Genomic DNA, 12,748 nt, shown 5'->3' on the forward strand with positions numbered 1-12,748 from the left:
TTATGTGAAGAAGAAGAAGATTTTCAGCCTCTCACCTTTTGTGTGTTCTCTTTTAGGATTTTGTGAGTGTGGGTGTGCTTGCAAGATCTCAAGCTCTCTTCTGCCCTGCATCTTTTCAAGATTTGTACCATAGTGCTCCACGTCAACACTGCACTACTGCTAAGTCAGTCTGCTATACCAGAATATCTTCCTAAATCGGTTGACATAATTAGCCATTTACATTAACTATTAAAGTCAACCATCTGAGTTGACTGCTACTGATGACAAGCTGTTGACCTGCTCTACTAAACCAGCCATACCTACTACTGACACAACCGTCGACCTGCCTATTGACATTAGTGACTTGCTGCTCTACTGATAGTCACAGTGCCTATTGCCAACATAGCCTTCCACATTCTGGAGCCAGCATTCAGTACTTGCCTAGGTTTACCTGTTTGGCAGGGTTTACTCTTTGTTGTTGGCCAAGTATACTCTTTGTTGGCTAGGTTTACTCTTTGTGTTGTCCAGGTTTACTCTATAGGCAAAATCACCTTCCGGAGTCAACTGTCAGAGTCAACTCCAATTGTCAACAATTTGTTCTACTGACTTGCTGGCACCCAACCTGAGTAACATACATTTGGAGGGAGTTGAAAAACTCAATAGTACAAACTATGTAACCTGGAAGAAGCTGAAGATGAAGTCTCTCTATTATTCTTCCAAGACTATTGGGAGATGGCCTCTATGGAGAGACCAACTGATTCGACTATTGAAGCTCTAGAAAAATGGGACAAGAAGGCCATGTTTATTGTCCACATGATAAAGTTGAGTGTGAAGGATGACGTCCTCAGCCATTTGAGGGAAGTTCTAACTGTCTGAAAAGAAGCCTGGGACAGCTTGAAGAAGGTGTGTGAGTTTAAAAGCACTTTAAGGCATATTTCCTTGAGAGATAAACTCACAAATGAGATAAGGAAGTCTAATGAAACTGCTACAGACTTTATCAATAAACTAATAGATGTTGGAGACAAGATGTTTGAACGAGCTTGCTATAATCATCATCTATGGGCTGAAGGAAGGCTATGAAGGTCTTATTCCAGGCCTCATCATTCTAAGAGAGAAACCCTCACTAGACAAAAGGGAGCAGATCCTTAGGGATGAGGATCAAAGAAATGCAGCTATGAAGGACATCCTTGGTAGCATTAGCACTTTAGTAAGCAACAATGACAACTCTCGCTTCACACATAGAGGTAGAGGAAGAACAAATAATCAAAGAGGAAGAGGAAGACATAACAACTATCAAGCCAACAACAACAACAATGATGAAGGTACCTTTTCTTCTAATGGGGTAGAGTTGACTATTTCTCTAGGGGTAGAACTTCCCATAATTCCATTCAATGTTATTATTGTCAAAAATATGGACATTTTAAGAAATATTACAGGAAAAATCAAGCTAATCTGAAGGGGAAATTAGTCAGCTATACTGAAGATGGAAGTTGTCAAAGCTTCACAAATGCCAACACTTTTCTCTCTATTGAAGAGATCAAAGAGTCCAATCATGTAGACCATTGCAGCAAGCAAGAACCATGGTGGATTGATGGTGGGGCAAGCTCCCACATGACTTCTCATGTTGAATATTTTTCTAAGTTGGATTCTACTCGTGAATGATTTGATTTATATTACAGTCAAAACTCAGAATTCTATCACAGGTAAAGGAGAAGTTTCCCTTGAGTTGAACATAGGGGAGAGGATCAAATAGACAATAGCAAGATACAATGCACATTGACAATTCCAAGACGTACACACGTGGGCCATTAGGGTGCAAAAATGGCCATTGCACATGGCTCAGAGGGGCCTTTTTTGCACCCTTTTGGCCCTTTATTGAAACGTGATTGAAAGCACATACACACTTAAATCAAATAGACAATAGCAAGATATAGTGCACATTGAAAATTCCAAGACGTACACATCGACAATTGGAAGATATGTTACACATCAAAAATTCATTAATATCAAAAATTGAGATACATCATTGAACATGAGGCACCCCAAACAACGAGCAAGAGTGAGCAAGCCAGAGGAAGACCGAGCAAGTGGGAAGGCTGGAGGCCATCATGACAATGCTATACAATGACAAAACAAATGCTCCTCTCTCTCTCTCTCTCTCTCTCTCTCACACACACACCCCATGTACACACACACACACCCCATGTACACACACACACACACACACACCCCATGTACACACACACAAGATTCAAGCCGTGTCCTTGCGCATACTTAAGTATGTCTATTGCCTCTTCGAACACTCATACTACACACAATAGATAATTATGATGCGCTATGTTATCGATTTAGCTGGAACACAATGACAAAAAAAATGCTCCTTTCTCTCTCTCTCTCTCTCTCTCTCACACACACACACACACACACACACACACACACACACACACACAAGATCCAAGTCATGCCATTGTGCATACTCAAGTATGTCTATTGTCACTTTGAACACTCATACACACAATAGATAATTATGATCCACTATGACATTGGTCTTTATGCTATACAATGATGAAACAAATGCTCCTCTCTCTCTCTCTCTCTCTCTCTCTCTCACACACACACACACACACACATACATAAACACACACCCCATGTGCACACAAGATCCAAGCCGTAATACACACAATAGATAATTACAATGCACTCTGACATTGGTCTATTCACAAAAAAATTACAAAGGTGTTGTAATGAGGTTCAACTGGTGGCACATCTATATGTGAATTTGACAAAACTTTCATCATCCAAAAATAATCATCATCAGTGATTCTCTCATGTGACCTTGTCATATCGACGATCCTAAGACATCTCCAAAGCAATCGCCTCAGCATAATCTTGCAAGACACTTAACATGGACAAAGAACTTGCTTAACCAATAAAAACCTTGTAATGGCATTATAAAAATATAAACAAAATAGTCACAACTAAATAACAATCTCAGACATGATCGTACTCAATTTGCATCCGTCACATGTGCACACACACCACATATGGGTTCATGCATATAACATCACCAATCAAAGATCTAAAGATGTGAATCTCATCCAATATAGCATCAACAACTGTTTTGATTACATAACTAAAACATAGTGATTTAGCGAAACCATAACAAAAGGTAGCAGGCCACAAACAAAATGTTATCTTAAATGCATGAAACCCAATGTCATAGTGCAATTGAAATATGGTGCAACAAAATGAAAAGGCGAGCTACTCACTAGTCGTATAGAGAGACCCCAGCCAAAACATCCACCTCATCTTCAGCAGTCTCTAATGTGCTTGCCCCAACACCTAGTTGCCTTTTCTTCTCAAGAAGCAGGGACTACATGTGATGCGATGAGCTCATCATCAATGTCAATGGCCACACATAATCGATTAGAGTTCATGCACACCCAAAGGAGGGGAGCAGTGCCACAACAACCCAACTCAAGCACTATCCCATCATAACAACGATAGAGGAGCTACAAATAACATGCCACAAATGTGTGGCTCCTCTCCATGCCCCCTCTCTCTCTAATCGCATCCATTAGAGGCCCTATCCCTGCTATTAGAAGGTAGATGATGGTAGACAATGGTGTCCATAGGGCTCAGTCGCCCCACAAAGCCTCAAACAGGGGCCAGCCAGAATCGAGGTAAATAAGAGGATCACAACCGCGTCTATGAACTAAGAAGAGCATAGAAGAGCTGAACACTGCAACAAACCTCGTTGTACCATAGACAAAGAGCCCATAAGGTCTATAGAACCATAAGGTGTGTGATGCATGACCACAATACGATGCCAAATATCCAAGCCACTCACCCTAACATGTCTCTCAATCAAACCAGTGGGCTGGCCATGTGGACAAAACAAATGAGGCATCACCATCCAACCGTCGACATTCTAGATGACCTATGAAACTCAACTAAGTCCAAGAAAACAATATCGGCCGCCCAACTTACCGGTCTCCATTGTGGACATACTCTCTACCCTTAGGACAAAATCTCCTGAAGTGATCATGTACCTGAGTGTACATGGAGTTTTTTTGTCCATAAGCAAAGTCCCACATAGTCCCCCACAATGGCCAGATGCAATAGATGCAACAAAGCTTTGTTTGTGTGCACCAACAAAAATGAATGTGCATGTCCTCTTGGGGTGACACGAGTGCTGCTATCACACCCTATAACATCAAAACAACCATTCTTCAAAGCATATTAAACAATAATCCAAGGCAATGTGGCCGAGAGAGAGAGAGAGAGAGAGAGAGAGAGAGAGAGAGAGAGAGAGAGAGAATGGAGAGAGAAGGGTGTAATATAGTAATGTGTGTAAGGGAAAGAGAGATATTACGGTCATGTGTATACTGGTAAGAAGACAAAATAGAGAGAGAGAGAGGCATGGAGGAAGAGATCATGGATGCATGAAGAGAGAAAACTGATGTTTGAGTTGTGTGAATGATTGTGAAAGGAGCGGAGTTGGGCATACGGAGAGAGAGTGAGAGAGCATGGAGAGCGAGCATGGTGAGGATCATTACCTAATAAGGAGCCATCATCCTCATCATCAAGCAGGGAAGTCTCCTTTTCACTCATCTTTTGTCTTTTTCCTCTTCGATGATTACCCTCCCAAACATAAAACATATGACTGGACAAACGTTTAATCTTCATCTCTAGCTTGTTAGGTTTAGAGTTTTGGTAAGAAAATGAGATTAGAACTAAGATTTATCCTTCCAAGAAGGATAAAGTGAGTATTCTTTCAAAAAGAGAGATTACAAATAAAAAACAATACATTTAGATTAACATTACTTCATGTAAACAACATAAATAAATAAGGGCATGGTTCGAAGAAGAAACCATGAATTAGAATGCTTCCCAAGCATGTAGTGAGGTTGGGAAGAAGATTACCATCCAAAGAAGAGAGTAAACAGCATTGTTTAGGCTTACCCTTGGTTTTTTGCTTGATTCTTTAAAGAGATGTGTAGCCCTCAAAGAAGAGGCTTGGCCACCAAGAGATGTGTAGCCCTCAAAGAAGAGGCTTGGCCACCAAGAGAAGAGGGTAATCTCCAAGAGAAGAAGAGGTTTAATGAAGCACCAAAGCTTCACAATGGAGAGGCAAGGTAGAGGGATAATGGAATTACACTAAAATGAAAATTACACTACCATGTAAATACACTAAGATGAAAATATAAAGGAATGGGGCTCTATTTATAGGTGAGGGAGGCCACCAATCAAGTCGAACTGGGATCTAGAGGCTTCTAGCTTAAGTTTGATCCAATTTGGACAAGTTTTAGACTAATTATGCCCACTTTTTGATCTAGTTTGAAAGAGGAGAGATGAGAGATGAAATATCTAGCCACTTTATGATTTTTTTAAATACAAAATGACCTCCTTGATTTGATTTATAGGCGCGTCCTTGATGAGGGGTTCTCTCCTGAGGTGTCAAAATTCACATTTTTATACTACTTAAGTACCAGTACTAGTCAACTCTTCATCTTATGTGAGAATTTATTCATTTTTGGTGGATTTTCTTTTCTTCTTGCAGTTTTATTATTCAAACACTTGGATTAATCCTATAGGACCATTAGAACACTCTTTGGACCTTAATCCATAATTTTTTGAAAATAGGTACCCCTAGGCTAAGGTGTCCAGTGCACATATTCAATTAATTTCTAATGCACATTGGAAAACTCTTTTTAAACTTTTCCAGCAACAACCAGAATGCTCACCACCTAGTCAGTCCCTCTAGGCTCACCTAGTACTTCACTCGGGGGCCTTTTCAATAGTTCCTAGCTCATAGTACCCATGAGTATAATCTCATAAAATCCATATGGACTCTTCGTTGAAGATCAGCTAGATCAACCAATGAGATCCAGTTACCAAGGACTCATCCGTTAAGACTAGCAAGGTCAACCAACCAGATCCATGCCCGTGTTTAGAAAACAACTCCAACTCAATGCTCCATTTCTTCCTCGACGCACGTGTGGGTATCCTGGGTGACCCAGAGCTCGAGCACCTTATGGTCACCACCCTCTAGGCTCCTTTGCAGGTGACCTATCACTCCACTCCTTGGCCCCTCATCCACTGTACCGAAAGCTCACCATTTTAACCGAACCGAGGTTGGTCATCAAGATCTTGGCCGACCTTGCCACGTGAGACGTCCTTCTTTGACTCTCCATCAGATGTTTGCAACATTTTCCACTTAGGTCCCCATGACCTTATTCCATAAGATAGTCAAAATGTTTCCCCCAACATTCTTGACGTAAAACAATCTTTAAAAAAAATAGGTTTCACATGCAAATACAGCTTCCAAGTAAAATTCCCATCTTTTCACATTATTCCACATCATTCCTCATCATTTCACATCATTTCTCATCATTTCACATCATTCATCATCATTCTCATCATTCTCATCATTCCACATCATTTCTGATCATTTCATATCATTTCTCATTATTCCACACTTTTCCACATCAATTCACATCATCCCACGTCATTTCCACGTTCATTCACATCATCTCACAATATTCCACATTCATTCACATCATCTCACATCATTCACATCATCCCACATTCATTCACATCATTCACATCATCCCACATCATTTCCACATTCATTCACATCATCCCACATCATTCCACATTCATTCACATCATTCCAATCTTAACAAAAAAGATGGTCTCTTTTCGCTTTGAGTGAATCAGGTTTGATTATCAACTTTCCTTGATCTAGTTATCAGAATTTTTGTTCCATAATCAACCAGGTTAAGAGTACATTTATTCTACTTTACATATCGATAAAACTTTCTAAGTCTCGGCCATTACTTGGCTTAGTTAAAGACAACTTTTTCTTGACTCAATTCAATTAAGTCTAAATTCCCATTCACCTTCGAATCCTCAATCCTTTCAAGAATTCGAGAATCCTTTTCCAGGGACTCTAGGAATAAGTCAGTCACATAAGTATTTACGTTCATCCAACTAAGGATGTTTTTGGTGTTTTTTTCTGGGAAATCCTTTTCCTGTAGAATGTATTTAAGATTCTATTTCTTGAGAATCTAGATGTATACTTCATAATTCCAAAAGTTAATTATGTCCGTGAGTCCTCTTTCTGATTAAAATTTTATCCATGTTTTCTCGATGCACCCCTATGAATATTTTCACATTCTTTTCTCTATTTTCCAAAATAAAATATCATGAAAATCTCTCTTTTAGCATAAAATACTTATGCACACATTCTAATTCATTTTTATTTAAGTGAATTATAGTCATAATCCCATTTGAAAATGAGAGAAGAACTAAGATTTCTAAAATGAATAATGCTCAAAACTCCACTTTTGGCATAAAATTTATTATGCATAAATTCAAATTCATTTTCTAATGATAAATTTTTTGCCATAGTTTCCCCGCATTTTCTATGAAATAAAAATGCTCAAAATTCCACTTTTAGCATAAAACTTATTTTATGCATAAATATAAGCATAATTGCATCTAAGCATCTTGTTATTTAAAAAAATATCCAATTATAATTTCCAAATGAAAATAAATATATGAATGTTATCATAAGCTCTCTTTCATCATAAAATGAATAAATATAAGATTTCTTATCATAAAAACAAGCTTCAATGAATTAACCTCATTCTAAGTAGATTAATAATCATAAAAATGTTTAATCTTCATCTCTAGCTTGTTAGCTTTAGAGTTTTGGTAAGAAAATGAGATAAGAACTAAGATTTATCCTTCCAAGAATGATTTAACCCGTAAAAGTGAGTATTCTTTCAAAAAGAGAGATTACAGATAAAAAACAATACATTTAAGCAGCATAGGAGATTAACATTACTTCATTTAAACAACATGAATCAATAAGGCCATGGTTCTAAGAAGAAACCATGAAATAGAAAGCTTCCCAAGCATGTAGAGAGGTTGGGAAGAATATTACCTCCAAAGAAGAGAGTAAACATCATTGTTTAGGCTTACCCTTGGTTTTTGGCTTGATTCTTTAAGGAGATGTGTAGCCCTCAAAGAAGAGGCTTGGCCACCAAGAGAAGAGGGCAATCTCCAAGAGAAGAAGAGGTTTAGTGAAGCACCAAAGCTTCACAATGGAGAGGCAAGGTAGAGGGATTATGGAATTACGCTAAAATCAAAATTACAATAGCATGTAAATACACTAAGATAAAAATACAAAGGAGTGGGGCTCTTTTTATAGGTGATGGAGTCACCAACCAAGTCCAATTGGGATCCAGAGGGTTCCAGCTTCAGTTTGATCCAATTTGGACAAGTTTTAGACTAATTTGTCCACTTTTTGATCTAGTTTGAAAGAGAAGAGATGAGAGATAAAATATCTAGCCACTTTATGATTTTTTTGAATAAAAAATGACCTCCTTGATGTTATTTCCAGGTGCCTTTCTGTTGAGGGGTTCTCTCTCTCCTGAGGTGTCAAAATTCACATTTTTATACTACTTAAGTACCAGTACTAGTAGTCAACTCTTCATCTTATGTGAAAATTTATTCATTTTTGGTGGATTTTCTTTTTTTCTAGCATTTTTATTATTCAAACACATGGATTAATCCTATAGGCCCATTAGAACACTCTTTGGACCTTAATCCATAATTTTTTGAAAATAGGTACCCCTAGGCTAAGGTGTCCAGTAGTGCACATATTCAATTAATATCTAATGCACATTGGAAAACTCTTTTTAAACTTCTATTTTTAGGGGAATTCATCTTAAAATAAAAGGGTAACTTTGTATCCAAAAATATCTCAAAATTGTTCTCTAGAATATTTTCTCCCTCTCTAGACCAAAACAGGGTCAAACAAGGTCTTTTTCCATTCTAAAGGGGAGGGGATGATTACAACAGACTAAAGGGGAGGTTCTTACATCTTTACATCATCAAAAGCTAGAGGGAGGAATCTTACACACATCGTTAGTGGTACATGGGGATTAATCTACTAGGGATGCATTTTCGGGTTGCTTTGACAGCCTTTGTGTACCGCAAGGGGCTCCGCCTTTTAAGTCAAGCCCCGAAAAGCCTCAGTGGCGGGGAGATCATGAATTACATGTCTGTGGATGTGCAAAGAATTGGGGACTTTTCTTAGTATTTGCATGATAGCTGGGTTTTGCCTTTGCAGATTATGTTGGCACTTGGGATTTTGTACAGAAGTGTCGGGGTGGCCTTCATTGCAACTCTGGCTACAAAATCTATCTCTATTATCGGCAACATTCCCTTGGCCAAGGTGCAGGAGAATTATTAGGATCACTTTATGACAACGAAAAAGATAAACGCATGATGCGGACCACTTCAGGAAATTGCAAGCATGGGAGGATACTGGGCAAAGCTAGAAAAAAGTTTGATAGAAGAAGAATACGGATGGTTGCGGAAAGATCTCTTTGCATAGGTAGTAGTCACGTTCATATTCTAGAAGGTGCCAATTTTTGTGTCTGTGATTGCCTTTGGCATAGCCACATTTTGCATTCTGAAAGAGTCTTTGTTGCGGAACTTTCTTGATCTCTTGGCTATGATTGCCCAAATGAAAGTCTCCTTGGGACCGAGTCTCAAGTTTCCTGGAAGAGGAGGAGTTGCCAAAGGATGCAGTTCTTCTTAAGGTTCACAAGGGTGCCTCAAACATGGCAGTTGAAATCAAAGATGGTGTGCTCAACTGGGACCTATCTTTTGAAATGCCCACTCTCTCAAAAATCAATGTGAGAGTGAGCAAGGGGGATGGTGGCCGTGTGCAGGAAGGTTGGGTCCTAGAAAGATAAGTCTTCTTGCATGCATTCTTGGGGAAATGTCAAAGCTCTGTGGCACGATAAGATACCTAAACATTCACCAGATCTTAACAAATACTAAATCAGGTGACAATATAGAGTATTAATTCTATTCATCAAGGTTCCTCTCTATATGAGAGGGCTAGGTAGGTTTATAAAGTCCATATCTCTTTCCCTTTGGCTTGTTCCATGCAAATCCCTCTCAAAACTTTCCCGTGTGAATTGGGTCATATGGTGAGGTTGCTACCCCACTGGGCACATCCTATTGAGGTTGGGTCTTGTCTGAAACTTGTCTCAGTAGTGTAGTGCGTTGTGGTGATGTCTATTGGGTTCTCTAATCCTATGTCTGCTTGCTGTGTGGTTGGGTTTTAGAGGAAGTGACTTTATTTACCTCAATTTTGAAGATAAACCATGATTCCAATCATGCTCGTATGATTGTCATCCAAACATCAAACAATTGAAAAAAAAATGCATACGATACTCGTGTATGTTATGTGTTCTTTTATAGGGCTTTTGAAGTAGCTGAAAGAAACATTTCTACAGCCTTGACCATATGCAATGAAGAGTTATGAAGTATAAAGCATTGAAGTCCTCTGAAGCCTTTACTGTGCATGTCATGCCTATTGGTCACTAGGAGCCTTTTTCTATAACATTTCTTGTTGCAGCTTGCTACAAGTTAACTTGTCAATCTTCTACTCCCCAAGAATCCAATGTCCTACTTTTTGTAAGAAAATGGATCCAAAGGCATTAGAATGAAGCACATATAATACAAGTATGATTGGTGGAGGCTTAACGTTTGAAATATTATAAGTATGATTACAATATTATAAGTATGATTGCAAAAGATAAGGTGCGAAACATGGGTCTGATATTCTACTTAGGTCATATTGGTTTAGCATATAAAGTGACTTTTATGACTCAACTCTTCAAGTGAACGTTTGTGGACAAAAAGCCTATGTCTCGCAGTTAGCATGGATCGAGACTCGCAACATAGAAGAAAACATTTTGTTTGGGAGTCCCATGGACAAAAAAAAAGTATAAGATCATACTCCAAGTATGTGCACTAAAGAAGGACTTGACCGTGTTTTCCCATGGAGATTAGACAATCATTGGTGAAAGGAGTATTAACCTTAGTGGTGGTCCGAAACAATGGATTAAACTTGCACGGGCTCTATACAAAGATGCAAATATCTATCTTCTTGAGGACCCATTTAGTGCAGTTGATGCTTACACTGGAAGTGAACTTTTTAAGGTAAAGAGCTAGCTGGACAATTGAGCTATTTGCCTGCATACATGAGTATATATACTCTCCTCCTCCTCCTTACCAAAAAGAAAAAGAAAAAAAGAAACTGCTACACGCATGTGCGCATTTACCAAGTTGTGTGTGTGTGTGTGTACACACACACACACACATGTACACACAACTTGGTAAATGTGCACACACGTGTAGCATATATTTTAGTTGGTATTGTTTGCTATCTAGGGTTGCGACTTTATCGTATGTAAAGCAGAATGGCTGCTTCTTTTTGTAGGTAAAAAAGAAACTGCTTCACGCATGTGCGCATTTACCAAGTTGTGTGTGTGTGTGTGTGTGTGTACACACACACACACACATGTACACACAACTTGGTAAATGTGCACACACGTGTAGCATATATTTTGGTTGGTATTGTTTGCTATCTAGGGTTGCGACTTTATCGTATGTAAAGCAAAATGGCTGCTCCTTTTTGTAGGTAAAAATATAATTATGAAATTTGGGTAAACATGCTATGAAATAATACCTCCTGTGTTCTTTCCTTGGTGGATTCTTTCCTGGGGGGGCAAGTGTCTTTTTCTTTGCTTAGGGCACATAGACAATCTAACAATGCTCATGTGTGAGAAGATTGGGACGGAAAAGACTGCAAAGATAAAATCTGCTTTAAAGAGTGTTAAAAATATTGAAATCTTTCTTTTGGAATTTGGTTCAAACTTCACCTGTCTAGCACTTTAACATGTGGGAATGTCTCTTTTAATGCTTCTTTGACTATCTAATAATATAGAAGAGTGAAGAACAATAATGCGGTGACATGCATAGTTTTCCTTTCGCACTTGCTCAAGGTAGGGCTTGGCTCGTTCGTAGTTGCTCGTAAAATGGGCATCCTCTTATAGATAGGACTTAGTGTTTGGACTTGGTTGGTATCAAAAGGTGAATGGATCCCAAATTTTTACATATGATGTGACTGACTTGAATATGGAGATTGAGAGTGTTATTGCATTAGCACACTTGACATATAATGTAACAACTGTTACCAACTAGATGAGAATGACTACAAGGTTTTCATTGAATTTTTAAAAAGTGTTAAGTAGACTATCATCTATTTTCATGTAAGTTGGTACCTTAAAAGAAGTTGGTACATGCTGATATTATGAGAAGAAGGTTGCTAGAAACATTAAGAGACCCTTTAGCATCACGCGTGCAAAATGTGGAGTGCTCTAAAAAGAGAGAATTTTTTGACATGCTGAAAGTCCAAGAGCCTTTAGAAACAAAACAGGAAGTCAAAAAAGTTCCCCTTAACAAGGTGAGTTTGTGTTGATGCATTTCGTAGAATAACTTAAAATGATGACCACACTGAGTATATTCTTCAACCTTTGCATCCCATAACCCTCATTGCTCTTGGTTGCTTAGGCTTTGGTTTATTAGTGCGCCACATCACCAGGGCTTTAATCTATTAAGTCCACTGACGTGGCATTAATGAACTAAAGCCATACCCTAAGGCTAGCTACCCCGTCTCTCTTGGGCTTTAATTTGTTCATGCCCATTTCTCACCCTAAGGAGCTACCCCTTCTTTCTTTTGCCCCTCTCCCGCAAAATGTCAATCTATGCCTTTCTCTCTCCTCTTGCCTCTCTCCTTGCTCCCTCCCTCCTCTCTCTCTCTCTCTCTCTCTCTCTCTCTCTCTCTCTCTCTCTCTCTCTCTCTCTCTCTCTCTCTCTCTCTCTCTCTTCGCCC

At 38.8% G+C, this 12,748-nt stretch overlaps 1 pseudogene; it reads left to right on the forward strand.

The window, feature by feature from the left end:
• The first annotated feature begins 711 nt into the window (after positions 1 to 711).
• On the forward strand, positions 712 to 11,025 carry LOC147607795 (ABC transporter C family member 5-like; annotated as a pseudogene).
• The last annotated feature ends 1,723 nt before the right edge of the window (positions 11,026 to 12,748 follow it).

The sequence above is a fragment of the Cibotium barometz genome, chromosome 54, assembly GCF_041138505.1.
Source record: "Cibotium barometz isolate CiBa-2024 chromosome 54, ASM4113850v1, whole genome shotgun sequence".
NCBI lineage: Eukaryota > Viridiplantae > Streptophyta > Polypodiopsida > Cyatheales > Cibotiaceae > Cibotium > Cibotium barometz.